This window comes from Lissotriton vulgaris, unplaced genomic scaffold (genome assembly GCF_964263255.1).
Source record: "Lissotriton vulgaris unplaced genomic scaffold, aLisVul1.2 SCAFFOLD_1376, whole genome shotgun sequence".
Taxonomy (NCBI): domain Eukaryota; kingdom Metazoa; phylum Chordata; class Amphibia; order Caudata; family Salamandridae; genus Lissotriton; species Lissotriton vulgaris.
The window spans coordinates 635,662-650,918 of NW_028254681.1; the positions used below are offsets into that span (position 1 = coordinate 635,662).

General features: G+C 43.4%; 1 long non-coding RNA gene across 1 annotated transcript; it reads right to left on the minus strand.

Annotated features, from left to right (window-relative positions):
* Nucleotides 1–8,792: 8,792 nt before the first annotated feature.
* Nucleotides 8,793–15,027, minus strand: LOC147659468 (uncharacterized). Its single transcript, XR_015307238.1, has 2 exons — nucleotides 14,901–15,027; nucleotides 8,793–12,563 (listed from the first exon to the last, which is right to left on the minus strand). It is a non-coding gene; the product is annotated as an uncharacterized LOC147659468 (long non-coding RNA).
* Between the last annotated feature and the right edge of the window lie 230 nt (nucleotides 15,028–15,257).

A 15,257-nucleotide genomic window follows, 5' to 3' on the forward strand; every position in this document is an offset into this window, starting at 1 on the left:
GACCATACAGCTACAGCTCTTACAGACGACCTAGCTGCACTACAATTAGTCCAATGAGTGAAGGCACCGACTCACGCTAAAGGCCACTTACTGGACCCTGTGTTCAGTAACTGTGCAGACCTTGTGGTTGGGCTACCTATTTCCCTCCCATGGACTGACCATCTACTAGTGCCTTTCACCTGGACCACATTTAAGCCTCCCCCCGTGAGACCCACGGTAAGACATGCTAGATCCTGGGCACGGCTACCAGTCGATGACTGGACTAGCAGACTTGCGATTGACAAACCCTCTTACAATGAGGACCCTTGCCTGGCCAACCAGGATTACGAAGACTGGATCACAAAAGCGCTTGAATCCACTCTCCCCCTGAGTAAAATAACGATGAAACGCTCCCACAAAACGGCCCCGTGGTATTCAGAGCTTCTCAGGGAAAAGAAACGCGAATGCAGAAAAATAGAAAGACGATGGCGTCTAGACTACTCTCATGAGGAAAAAACCCGTTACCGAGAGGCAATCAAACTCTACAAAGCCGAGGTCAAATCTGCCCAATCTGTTTACTTCTCGGACAAAATCATACTAGCAAAATCCAAACCTAAGGACATTTTTCAAATTCTGAAAAAACTTACAAAACCTCCATCTTCTAACCTGCACGAGGAAAAAACAACAGACCACTGTAATGACGGCAGAATTTTTCCACCAAAAAGTCAATACAATTTACACATCCTTCCCCTCTACTGTTACTGTCCCCATAGCCCAGGATCAAACAATTCTGGGAACATCTTTATCAGAACCCTGTCCTACACTGGACCACTTCTCCCCCCCTAGACCTTGAATCCTTGGACTCCATTGCCTGCAAGGTAAAATCTGGGTCCCCATGTGACCCAGCACCTCCACAAGTCATGATGCTGGCATCCCAGGTCACTTTACCAACTATTGTGGACCTCCTGAATGCCTCCATCACCTCTGGTACGGTCCCTCCCGCTTGGAAGCGGGCCATGGTCCGAGCCCTACTGAAAAAACCCAATCTGGATCCCTCTGACTTTAGCAACTACCGGCCGATTTCTCTGCTCCCCTGGGTGAGCAAAATCCTTGAGAGGTACATCAATCTCCAGCTGGTGAATTTCCTTGAAAATAACCAGCTGTTAGATGCCACCCAGGCGGGTTTTAGACCCAAACACGGAACAGAGACCGCCCTTCTAACAGTCACTGAGGAAACCAGAAAAATCCTAGATCAGGGGGGTCAGTGGCAGTGATCCTCCTTGACCTAAGCGCGGCATTCGATACTGTCAGCCATGACACCCTGCTGAGCCGCCTCTCGAGTGTCGGAATAGTAGATAGTGCTTGGCTATGGCTCAAATCCTTCCTGAGCGACAGATCATTCCAAGTATTTGATGGAGAGACAGTATCCATGAGAAGGCCGTTGAGGTGCGGAGTCCCACAAGGCTCCTCTTTAAGCCCTGCGCTTTTCAACATCTATATGAGACCACTGGCTGAGGTCGTTCGTCCATTTGGGATTAAAATAATTTCTTATGCGGACGACACCCAGCTGGTGGTCTCCCTGGCGCAGGAGGCCGACCTGCCATCGTCAGGTGGGCTAATGAAGTGCTTAAGAGGAGGTAAAGGGCTGGATGACCGCTTCATCTCTCAAGCTCAATGGGGACAAAACAGAGCTGATGTTCCTGGGCCCTGCAAACCCCACCTCTTTCAATTCCTTGTGGCCTTCTTGTTTAGGTACCCCCCCAGTACCCAAGGATAATATCAAGAGCCTCGGGGTGTGGCTGGATAAGACTCTCTCATTTCACATCGAGGTTACAAAACTCTCGGCTACCTGCTTCGGAATTCTTAGGATGTTAAAGAAAGTCCTCCCTATTCTGCCGATGGAGGCAAAGCAGGTGGCCATTCAAGGCCTTATACAGTCCCGCCTCGATTTCAACAATGTCCTCTACCTTGGCACCCCGGAGTACACCTTGCGCAGACTACAGATAGTGCAGAACTGTGCAGCCCGCACACTGTTACAGCTGCCACGCAGACAATCAGCCAAACCTGGTCTGATTAGCCTGCACTGGCTGCCAGTGCGTCAGAGAATCATCTTTAAGGCCATGTGTATTGCCCATCAGGCCTTTTGGGACACAGGACCTAGGATTACCCGGGATTTAGTAAAACAGTACCACCCCAGCAGAAACCTTCGATCTAGCCAGGCCTTTATGGCGATAGTTCCGAGAATAAAAAAGGCTAGGGCAGGTGGCAGGACATTCACCCATAATGCCTCCAAGATCTGGAACTCACTTCCTCTTCATCTCAGATCCAACCCTAATCTTCCCTCATTCCGGAAACAGTTGAAAACGTTTTTGTTTAACTCCCCTCAGTAATTTCAACAAGTTACCTTTTCAAGCAATCTCCATTCTGGTCCCTAGTGCTTGGACGCCTCTGGGCAGCAACCACGCTCTAAAAATCTACTTTTCATTTCATTTCATTTCATTTCATGGCATTTACAACGCTTTACTGTGATTAAGAACAACTGTGAACAGATGGACAGAAAAAGAGATTCAGCCCAAAGTTGAAAAAGGATGGATGGATGGTCTTTTTTGTCGCGTTACAAAGTACCTAATTATGGATTCTCGACCTTTTGTACTGTATTTTTGGTAATTAGGGAAGGGGATGATACATGCAAATGTAACAGATGTTTCTACAACCATTGTTACTACATACCTCACAAATTCCATTTACCCCTTGTGCTGGTGTTACTTAACGTGGTTCCCTTTATCAAGCTCAAGCAGTCTTGGAGCACGGATGGTAATTCTAACATTAGGTCAGAGTGGAAGTTCGAACTGCTTGGTCATCGCTGCCCCACTAACCCCTTGTTTCTGACGTCACCAGATAGTAACTTAGTGCAGGTGAGGAATGCGGACATCTTTTTGGGAGTATGCTACGGAAATATCTTCCCCAGTCTACTCAGGAGCACCTGCTACGCTGAGTTTGTGTTATGTTTTCATACTCCTTTCTGTGTCATTGCATGACTCCCAGAGTTTTACTGTTTTCTCTCTCTGACCGTCTCATTTTGACGACAGCGCGGGCTCAGACTCTAGTGCACAGGTTGGGAGACCCTTAAGTGTGCATGAGCCTTCCCTCGTTTTGGGGCCCGCCAGTGGTGAGAGGTAGCTGCGAAAAGTGCCTCTGCCGTCGGCAGCCAGATGCTTTCCTCACTTTGTCTGTCTACGGTCCTCACAGAGGTCTGAACTCCCTGAGGCCACATTCACCACACAAGCGCGAGCACAGCATCTTTGTCTATAGCACACGGGTAAGGCAGGCCCAGCCTTACTCCACCAATCACACTCTACGCTGTGAGTAGAATATGAGGCACTCAGCAGGGATACTCTAACAGCAGGGCCACTGTAATTATGAGGCAGGAAGGGGTCACATAAAGCGGCATGGTTGAGTGAATTATGTGTCAAAAAAAAGCAAATTATGTGGCACATTTTGTGACAGTATAACTTCATTTCGTCATTTTTAAACTTGTTAACACTGTTTGGGCATTAGTTGCACCTCATTAGTACTAGGTAAACACCCAAATATAGCATCAAGCTACAGAAAGTTGGTATACCGCGCCGCCGGACCCCAGGGTTGCCGGCTCATTGGCTGTGTTCACTTGCTAATGTTTATTACGATCAATGTTACCCGCTGCCAGCCCCTGTGGGTTGTGGGCCAACCGCCAACTGTAAGAGAGAATCGAACAATAAAGGTCTTTAAAAATAAAAAATAAATAAACAAAAAAAGCTACAGAAAGTACGTCAACCTTTGCAAAGGACTTTCAACCGCCCGGCAACATGTGTTGCTGCGTTTTTAGTAACTTTTGAACCATTTGAGCTAGAAACAATTTTTTTCTTAAACTCTGCAGATTATGCGGCAAATGTTGGATTATGCAGCAAATATACAATTATGCAAAAATCGCCGCACAATTGCATAATTCCAGTGGCCCTGCCTATCAGTCACATGGATTTAAACTTTCTGTTCTTTGGCTATCCATACCATCGGCGGAAGAAAACGTTAAGGGACTAAAAAATGATTTTTAAAGAATACATCCCTGATTTGCATGAGAAATCTGTAATGTTGCGACAATGCAGGCAAGTGCCCAGAACGAGTTGCTCTTACCCTCAATGAGTAAGACTCAGAAGGGCTGTATGATCATTTCTACTCATGGATATATCTTATATATGCCTGCTCGTTGCGCCTCCTCCCTGCTCTGGACTACAGCAGTGACTGCACATGGACTCAGCCCCTCTCTTCTTAGCATCCACGCTTCCTATCCCATCTGGGTATCCCACTCTGTACTGACCTATGCCTAACACTTCATTTCCATTCGTTTTCTGTTTGTGTTATCTTTCTTGATAAATGCAAATTATTATTAAATCAAAAGTCATCCATTGATGCCCACCATTTTATGTCAGAGCGGTGCCTACATTAAAATATACTCTTTTATTCAAATGTGACTATTCTTTCTGCTTAGTAATTTACTTAACAGCAACTGTTCTAGGCAGCCCATCACTATAATCCAATCATTATTTGAAAAGACTTTGCCTCAATCTTGTTATTGTGTCAGAGCGCGCTATAAAGTCTGAGGTCTCCTGGCGCTTCTGACTAAATTATAAGATGGAGGGGAGGGGGGGCCGAGGGTACTCAGAAGGATCTAGAAAAGTGCAGAGTCTCCAGGTGTTGTCTAGATGCGACGTGCGATGAGATGCACAGGAGTTCACCTAGAAGAGAGTGCCAAAGGGACGGTGCAGGAAAATTGAGCCCTCATCTTATCCTACTGAGCCCTGGGACGCAGAGGAGCTTCAGACTAGAACAGAGAGTGCGAGCTGGAGAGGAACCGTGGCTGGAGCACCATGTGTAATGCATAGTGGGAGGGGCGTCCCCAGGGGGCAGGGCCGGCTTTAGCGCTGGTGGCACCCAGTGCGACAATGTTAGTTGGCTCCCCCAATGACCACCTCCACCACAGATTCTCTCACTAGCACCCTTTAACAGTGACCAAGTCTCCATAACCACTCTCTCTCAGATGCATGAATTCGTTATATAGCGCTACTCATACCATTAAAGTATGTCAGAGCACTTTGCATCACACACACATTACACAGACAATCAATCATACGTGTGTAAATCAGTGTATAGGAAATGTTACATAAGCCAAAGGACTAAAAGTGTAGGCGTCGCAGGTCATCCATACTGGTAGGCAGTATAGTTTAGGAGTGCTTGGTGTGAGAAGCACAAACTCAGAGTCGAAAAAGAAACAGCATAGTTGGGAGTTTTCTTTATTAATAAGAATCCATTTCTACCCAAATTAACACTTTTTGCAACATTAATCAATGTTCTATACTTAGCAGAGTGTATGCACTTCTATGATGAAAGTTAATACCGCACTATTCTACATTAGGACTTTAAGTTATAAATTGCAAGTAACAAAAGGATGGCTCTTTTAAAAGCAGTAACCTGCTGATCTATTTACATTAAATGCACTCTGTAATCTACTTGGAACACGTTCTTTGCAGTAGGCACATTAACCCTCTGTACTACCTTCACATAAGTCAAAAACCTCAACTCCACAAAACTCTGAGCCAGGAAGAACATTAATTACAGGACTTTTCTTGACATTTTTGTGAGGCCTGTTAATTGTAGGAGGAAAGGAACGCGCAGCAGGTGCTTTTAAAATCATAATTAAGTTGTAAACACGGCGCCCCAAGGAAGCCAGCTCAGGTCGCACCACCCTAGAGCCGGCCCTGGCAGGGGGGAGGAGGGGGGGGGTTAAGGAGGGACGCTCCAGCAGGGGGCAAGCACCCCTCCTTGCCCCCCCCGCGGACGCCCATGCTTGTGCAGTCTGTGAGTTGGGTGGACCGTATGTCCTGGGTTGGCTTAAGGGCCCTTGGCGGGATAAAAGGTGGATGGGGTGCTTGAGCAGGGTGACCTAGTATTGTTGGGACCGATATGTGGTGCCTCGCTGCAGCTTGGTCCTATGCGCCCCTGCCTTGCCGCTGTGGGTGCTCCCGGTGTTCCGCAGCATCAATTAGCATCACAACACAAGTGCGTGGATGGACGTGGGGGTTGCCACATTGGGTGATCTTTACAAGCATTAGCTCCTGATGTCCTTTCAAGACCTCCGGGTGAGTTACGAGATCCATAAGGGTCAATTATTGACCTATAATGCCTTGGTACCAGCCGCTGGGGCCCCGTGAGGAATGGACTGTGCTGATCTTCTACGTCTGTGGCAGACGCACAAATATATTGCTTCAAGGTAGGTTGCTGGAGCACCTGGTGCCCACACTCCTGAATCTGCTTGATAGTCAGGCCCAATCAACAGGTCGGGAGTTGACAGACAAGCAGTGGGCTCAAAAGCTGGAGGAGGTGTGGGGTATCTCTGTCCATCAAACCTATCTGACACCAGTGCGCCTTCATCATATTTTCCTGGGTGCCCTCTGGGACGCCCTCGCTGCCCCTGTACAGAGTCTGATATTTATCATATGGTATGGGTCTGCCTGGTGATTGCCCGCCTCTGGGGGGCAACCGTGCAAATTTATTCAAGGTCATGGGCAGCCCACTGCAATGCTAACCACTTCACTGCCTACTAGGACTGTCTGCTCGAACGCGTAAGTACAAGTATGTCGTCAGGTTCATCGACTTGGCATTTGTTCTCCTGAAGTGCCGTATGGCCATGTCCTTGAACTCGGCTGTGGCACCATCACGGTCGCTGTGGCACCATCACGGTCGCTGTGGCACCATCACGGTCGCTGTGGCACCATCACGGTCGCTGTGGCACCATCACGGTCGCTGTGGCTGAAGGATCTTCCCCAACGGGCTTCCGCCGAGATAGCAGCATGGAGATCACCGCCATTGACGCGGGGAGTGGGGCCATCGCTGAAGGCCTAGGACACATACACGGTTGAGTTGTTGGACAAGACAGATGAGCGACCTCCGTGACGCGATGGGGGTTTTCACTTTAGTTGTCAAGATAGTGGGCGATATGGTGACCACCTACGGCGGGGGGGGGGTGTTCTCCTTCCCACGCAGTCACCAGGTCCCGGGTGGGGCTCTTCACCTCCACTGCCTCCCTGTGTACACCTAAGGCAAATCTGGTGTCGGCAGGTGCATGGTTCCATGGAGCCCACCTCTCGACCACCTCTCGACCTCCCTGGGCACTGGTGCCTGGCCTGTTTGGAGGACTGGCTTTTTGCTACTACTACTACAGCTGTTTCTGCTGCAGCCGCCGCCACCTGGTGCCACCTATGGGGCGGCATCAATTTAATAGACTATTTCCTCTCCTCTTTAGTTACTATTGTTTTAATATAGCTCCATCCGACACTGCTGCACAGATACCGCACAATTCTTTAGCACACCTGAATAGGGATGTTGCTTACAGCAATGCCTTCTGCTATGGGGGTGAGTCAGGGGTCCTGCTGAATGTTTCACGCTCTTGTTTGTGCACTGATGTTGTTCTGGTTCTATCTAACGCTGTACCTACCTGCCCACTTGCTGGTAAAGTACCACAGGGCGCTTCTTAATGAGCATTGGGATGTGCTGCGGACCGGTGTGCTACAACAGACCTTGCTGATTTTTGTTGTAATACAACCTTTAAATGGTCTAAAAATAACAAAGAGCTACTTGGGAAAAAAAGCCCAATGGCTTTGGCTGTTTGTGTTGCCTTATTGGCACAACATCAAACAAATAAATCACTCCTGTATATAAAAGAAAGTGGAAGTCACCACAGGGCAAACACCTGCGTCGAGCGAGAGTCGGTGTTTGCAATGCGACAAAATATCCGCAAATCATTTGTTGCAATAGAGGAACCAGTCCTCACTTCCTCGTCTGATGATCTTCAAGTCTGTAATGTTTTACACCATTACACCCTCCCCTCCCCTCCCCTCCCCTCCCCTCCCCTCCCCTCCCCTCCCCTTATAGGAATCAAATGTTATCATTTGTAGAGCTATCTTAAAATCCACAAACCCATCAATCAACCACTTTATTATAGAAGCAGATTTAATCTTATGGGTAAATTGTGGGCTATGAAAAGAGAAGACGCTGATAGTAATCCCAGGACCACAATGTGTGAACCTGGTTAAATGTATTAGTCTTACTGAGCCTCAGTTTCCTTGTTGGCTAATATTAGGATATGAGTGCTAGAATTCAACCTAGCCTCTGCCTTTAAAACTGGGTGAGAGCATTTAATATTTGGCCATGGGGCCTTTCTGTTAACTCTTAACCCCTTTAGTGTGGCACCATGTCTGATGAGTTCTATTCACCATGCATAACATGGGTATATATTTACACTGAGCCCACGTCGCGCTGTCTATTGAAGTATATTTAGAACTGAATCTTATTTATATAATCAGTGCTTTAAATGGGCCGGTACTGTCCGGTACGGAGTACCAGCACTTTTTTATTTTGAGATGGAGAGTACCGGCACTTCTCAAGACAAAACCTATACTTTTAATTGGAGAGTACCGGCACTTCTCAAGACAAAACCTATACTTTTAATTGGAGAGTGCCGACACTTCTCAACAACAAGCAGGTACTCTGGTACAGAGTACCTGCACTTCCATTTTCCCATTTCAAGCACTGCTTATAATTACCACAATTGATCTCAGTGAATGGAAAGTTGTTTCAGTGCATTAGAAATGCTTTCAAGCTTTCTCCCACTTAATAAATGCCCCGCTTGTGCCAAAATCTACACAAATATTGTTGCAGTGCCCCCTGTATATTGCAGCATCTTTACTATGCTGAGTTTGTATTAAGAATATACTATGAAGTTTCCCAAAAATAATTTTTATTATTAGAAATTGGCCTTGACGGACATAGTTACAAACTTTAGAAATGCAGAAACATTATTTTTAAATACACAGACAAAATAGTTTATTCAGCTTAATGTAAAAAAAAAAACAATGGGAACCATTTTAAAATATTAAAATAAACAGACTGTTGCAGTGGAAAGTTTGCTGATTTGCTAAAGAGAAAGTATCTTCAGGACTTTTCATAAGCAAAATCTTTTGAGGCTCGGATGCTTTCAAAATGGGTTTGAATTATACTAGCTACAAAGACTTTTTTTCCTGAATATTTGGGAACAAACGTTTACCAGAGCTCATACAGTGACATAGTTCTATCTCTACTGCATATATATTCTGTTGCAAACATTGGAAGTTTGTCAATTTAAAACCCATTCTAAGTTAATCCACTGTAAACAGTGTTTAATTGAAGTTTTTCTTCTGCAAAATGAAAAGTAATTTAGAACTTTGCCTGTTCCAAACCATTTCTATTGGCACATAATCTAAGCTTTCATTGTGCATTGGTAAATAACAATTGCACAATGATATCTGAATTGCGCTCAGTTTTGAATTCCTAGTCATGGGTAATTCACTCACTTATTCACGATGGTAAATCCTTTTTAAAATGTTGTTCTTTGTTATTTTCTTCTTCCCTCTCATGAATTGTTTCCCAATGTTTGCTCCCATGGAAATATAGTGGCTTTCACATTAACTGTGCATTTCATCTCACTGTATGTGTCTCAGACTTTCCAGGTCTGGGAAAGAAATACTTAAAAAAATAAAATTCAACGTAAGCTCTTCCACCAATGTGCCATATATACATTATTAAGTAGTATATTACATTTTAAATAATACAAAGTGAAAGCAGCCACGTTTATGAAAGAATTCCTGTATAACATTGCTGGATGGAATGTAACATTTAAGAAAATTGTAAAAATAGCTAAAGTCTTGGCTGCGTGAGCACAGGAGAAATTGGCACTCCAGTTAAAGAAAAAGATAAAGTGAGACTTAATACAGAGGCCTATAAGCACCGTAAGGATAAGTGAAGAACTAAAGTGACAGACATGAGAAAGGTTATCTAAAGACACAGGCAAGGCTGGTTAAAGTCAGGAGACTATGAACACGCATAAACATAAAGGAAATAAAGGTAGGAGGCTCATGAAAACTCGCCAGCGATCCCCGCCAGAACCCCACCGTCCTGCCATCAAGCTAGACGCTAATATATCCCGTATTCGGGATCCTCGGACTGCCGTAGCATCTTGCATGGCGCCACATATCCCAACAAGCCCCGCGAAAGCCGGAGTTATTCCTCCTTAGATATCCCGTACCCGGGATCTTCGGACTGCCATAGCAGCACGCAAGGAGCCACGTACTTAACTCACTGTAATTTCGTCCTGCCGGCAAAGCTGTGTTTACAATCCATGCGGTTCATACTATCTTAATACCGCCGAACACCAGTCTGGGACTCTAAACTATACTCCAAGTTGCTTTGATAATGTTCAAATACTTTCCAAGACAAACATGATATATTGTTTTTGTCCTGATGATGATGCATATATCCTCAAGCTGCATCGAAACGTCGCCGACCTTAATGCACCATATGTTTATTTGAATTTAAGAAATGTCTAGAACAATGGATTGCTACAAAAGTATTCTAGTCTGCAACACTGAATAATAGTACAGACCGCTTTTTGCGCCTTTTTCAAAAGTTTTTGTCACTTGTTTTGTCTTGTCTCCTGTGGGTCACAGGTTGTGCCCACTCTTGTATAAATGTTGTATATATGAACTAATATAAAAAAGCGAATAAATTAAATCCTGTCCGGCTGGACAGAGGTCATACATACTATTTAGTGTATGTCTATTTCGCAAACGATCCTTAATTACTAGGGTCCTCTGTTCTGTACAATAGCTTACTGCCCAAGGACCCTAGTGCTAATCCTTTTGGGTTTCCCTTGTCCTTCTAAAACAACATGAAAACTCTCAGCATAGAAATAAGACAAGTAGAAATGGTATGAGGCAGAGAAATTTGGAAGATGAGACCGATAGAAAAGTCAAAGATTGAGGTGGAGGCGGAGCAAAGTTTGGGAGGCCAAGAAAGAGTAGAGAGCAAAAACCAAGACAGGAAAAGAGAAGTTTAGAAATCAGTGTTTTAGCAGCAAAAGGATGATGCGGGGGGGGGGGGTAATTGCCTGAAACTACATAGTAGGCAATGGCGGTTGCGAGATGTTGTCTGATGAAAGTGGAACCAAAAGTAAAACCACGGCTATGAGACCCCAACGATGACGCAAGTGATGCAGGGAGAAAATGCATCGGAGGGCTAGACATGCGCGTGGCTGAGATGAAGTGTGACTAAAAGTTTGGTCTTGGCGGAGTGAGGGGATCAAGGTGTAGACAAGAGAAAGCTCTCCATATTCTTAAAGTGGAGAGGCCAAAGGATATATTACAATGGAGGAAAGAAGAGAGAAGCAAAAAAGATAAGCAAATCCAGGTAAAAAAAACCTGATAGATGGAAGCGGGCCCATTTTACGAAGGAGCCCGAAGCCCCATAAGGCACAGAGAGTCAGGATGAGAACCCATCCATATAGAAGCAGCAAATATATCTATGTCTTTGGTGGGCTGTTTAATCTTTGGTCCAGCCTAGTTAGTATATACATCTAAACTTGTCAAAGCAATTTATGTCTCCAATAATCAAACTTTAGGTGGCCTAGGTATCCAAAAATAACAGCACTATACATAGACACAAATACTAACACATTTAGGCACATCCACCTAGCATTACTCTTCTCTCAGATTTTTTAGATTTTTTTAAAGGAATTACTTCTTTTTGACAAATTGTCAATGCTTTGTGGTCTTCACCTCTTAATGCCTAGTATCCCTGGATAGTGCCTTGTCAGAGAGCTGATCTTTTGTTGGAATTATTTCAGACTTTTCATTCTGAAAGTGAATTTGATAACAGTACATCTTTGACAAAAGTACATAACATCTCACAGTACTCACCCAGATATGTATAAACCACACTGAAATAAATATAATTGATTCAAGTATCCCTGAAAAATATTAAAGTTAGAAGAAATCATCACACATTTAACCTTTTTCTGTTAAGGCAACCCTTATATCTAGTTTCAGGTGGACTGTATGAACGTCTTCAGTCTCAAACAGGATTCGTCAGATTTTGTTCGAGGCTCATGAAAGGGAACTCGTTTTTAATTATTTTGTAGGTGCAATTTAATCTCTTCGTTTTTAGTCCTTCAGTCTGGAATGCAAAGCTTTTGAAGGAATGTAGCTAGGTTAGTGACACCAAAACAAAGAATCACTGAATCCAGAGTTGCAGTCCAAGCGTCAACGCTTGAAGAAACCATATTGTCGGGTAGTGTGCAATTTGTTTCCTTGCTAGAGTTCAGCCATGATCGGCTAGCTCTGAAAAAGCTCAGGAATACGTCTGCTAATGCCACCCTTCTCATGGCAGTCCTCTTCAATAGACCTTTCACCATTTACAATATCTTGACATTGCTCCACACCTCAATTGGGCCCATTAAAAACCTGCAGAATAAGCTAGTGTTCGTCGGCACACATTAAAGTGGTCAGGATAACATTGTCCAGCTCAAGTCTCCTCTGACGTATCAATTGTCCTCCGGCTTTCCGATGTCCACAGAAACCATGGTGTACAAATGATGCCTTGTGATGTTAACAACTTTATAATTGAGGCTAGTCAGACCATCCCGTTGCATATTAGCTCTGGCGTATCGCATGATGACGGCGCTGTATACAGAAAGAAGGTTGAAAAAGCATGATAAATCACAATATGGTGGCAGCAGAATAAATATGCATTTCTTTAAAGCATTACAGAGTACAGTTTTAGAAGGTCTGAAAAAATAGAGACATGCTGCAAGTTTAGTGTTAACTAAATGGATGTTGAAAACTGTACATTTGTTGGTCTCCAGTTGATTTGTGCACAAAACTAAAAATTACAACAAGTCTAAAATAGGGCAGAGCAGAGATGCAAATGCATGCCTGAAAATTATGTTTTTTTTGTTCTTAACAGAGCCTGCAATAACCTTTCATTCTCACTTGGACCTGCTATGATAATTCTTAATGAAGATTACATTGATCTTAATTTCTGCCTAGAGCCCACAATGAACCTAAGCTCTTTCTTGGGCCTGATTTGGTTTATTCTTACCTGAGTCTACAATAATCTGAGTTTTCATGAGGCAGCCCCAATGATCTTAAATCTAATACCGGCATTAGTCTTATATTTTTGCCAGAGATATTTATGATCTTAGGTTTTTACTGAGGCCAACAGAGATTTAGAGAAGCTCATGAAAGAACTTAAATTCTGGACAGTCCCATTTTGAACTTTCTTTTCTTGGATCTTATGATTTGACCAAAACTTTGTGTTGAGATCTCCAAATATATAAAATCTAAATTATTGCTACTGCTGTAGATGTTTGTGCTTCATAGCCACACCCTGTAACCGACTGTGAGTGCTCAAAACCTTTTTTGCTATTTCTCTGTCTGCTCCTTTTGGTTGACTTGTATGAGAACACCTTTTATCCCATTGGTCAAATGTTCTTTTTGTATGTGGTCTCATTGATTTTGACATTTATTTTCCTTGCCGTTTTCACCATTTATGTGGATTTGTATCCAAATTGTTTTAAATTGATGTTTGCTGGTGATAATTTTCTATATTCTGAGAATTTACTTTGAATTTTGAGCATGGCATTTGTCCAGTGTATGCTGTAGTGTGTTTCCTGTAATCTTTACAACATTATGTACATATCCCCTAATTTTAAACTTTACTTCAACATGTTGTTAGCATTGACGCCATCACATTCTTGTAGTATTGTTGTACCATTTTTATATATAGCACTTGCATGTACTTTTGCTGAGACTTACCTGGGCACCCATGCCATGCTACCAAATGTGAGCCAATGGTGTACACTTTAAACCCTGCCTACCTCTATGAACCGGACTACAGGGCACACCTAGATAGAACAGTTTCTCCGCCATATAATCACGCATCATAGGTTTTGCTCTTGGACCTGGTTCATAAAGCATAATTGTAAATCTGTGATCCACAATATTTGCATATTGCGAGACACAACATGCACTTTTTCCTCCTATCTGTAAATTTGTTGACTTATACCCCATTGTTTCAACTTCAAAGCCTGAAGTCAAACTTTAGAAAGCATTTGTGATCCAGCAGCAGAAGCACACACTGTCTACTTACTATTTCTATTATGTGTATATTAATTTTTGAGTTGTTTTTGTTTCTCACTTTTACACATCGCACCAGCATCACACGGTCACTGTCCATTTTATGTGCTGAGCACCTCGTTGAATGTGGATTACATAGTTTTGCGTTTGCATGACAGTCTTACCACTAAATCTGCTATAAATGGTTGATCACATCAAATATTTTGGACCTATTTTAATTTTTGTCAAACAGGAAAAGCAAGGAGATGATGACGTCTAACTCTCTTTGAGCTAATAAGTGTATTGAAATATTCTTCGTACGTTCCGAGGAATAGGATTCTTTAAAGGAAATAAATTCCAGGTCATATTAGTTGCATTTTCTAACTGGTCATTGCCATCCATTGTTTTTGTAATTATTTAGTTCTTTTTTCCTTCTCGAATTTCTACACAAAGCGTCTGCATCTTCTACCAGAATATTAGGCCCAGGTAAAATTTCAGTGATGCTTGCATGATTTAATGTAATTTCCAGCACTACAAATTACAACTGTTGTGCAAAATACCTGAGATTATTGCAACTAAACCAGGTCTCATAATTGAGAGTTTGTTTGGGTAAAACTTCTGATCACAGGAGGAACATGAATGAAATAAATGTGAGTAGCAGTTCTGGAATGTGAATGGATTGTTTATCAAAAAATGCTTCCTTATGCCAAATAAGGATGTGAAAATGCATTTCTATCTAAAAATAAGGTAGTGCAGATGAAGAAACTGGCAGACATAGTAAGAAGTTGTGATTTCTTGGGCATTTCACATAATTTTCACAAAGGCAATTACACTATTTCCGCCCATGTCTAAAGACTGTACGCCCCATGCATAGTTTTCTCACTATTTAGTATGACAACTTACTTCTTTTTGTTGGTTTCATTGCCAGGATCTCGGTGATGTGGAATCATTTTGGACCTGGCCATGACGCTGTTGGGCCGCTCCACCCTCATCCCTGCGGCAACCACCCTGAGATTATGAAAGAGGACAACGAGTGGATTAAAGAATCAAGCACAGTCAATGGAATAGCCACAGTTTACAGCAATGCCACACTGAATTAATCTAGATGCACCATATGAATAATTGAGCTTTTGGTAGAACAGTAGATTTAGTAAGAAAGGGAGGTAATCTAATATTATTTAGAAGTTTGTTTGAGAGTTTGACACTACAAGTAAAAAGAAGTAAAGCTCCTGCCTCCCCGCCTCCCCGCCTCCCCGCCTC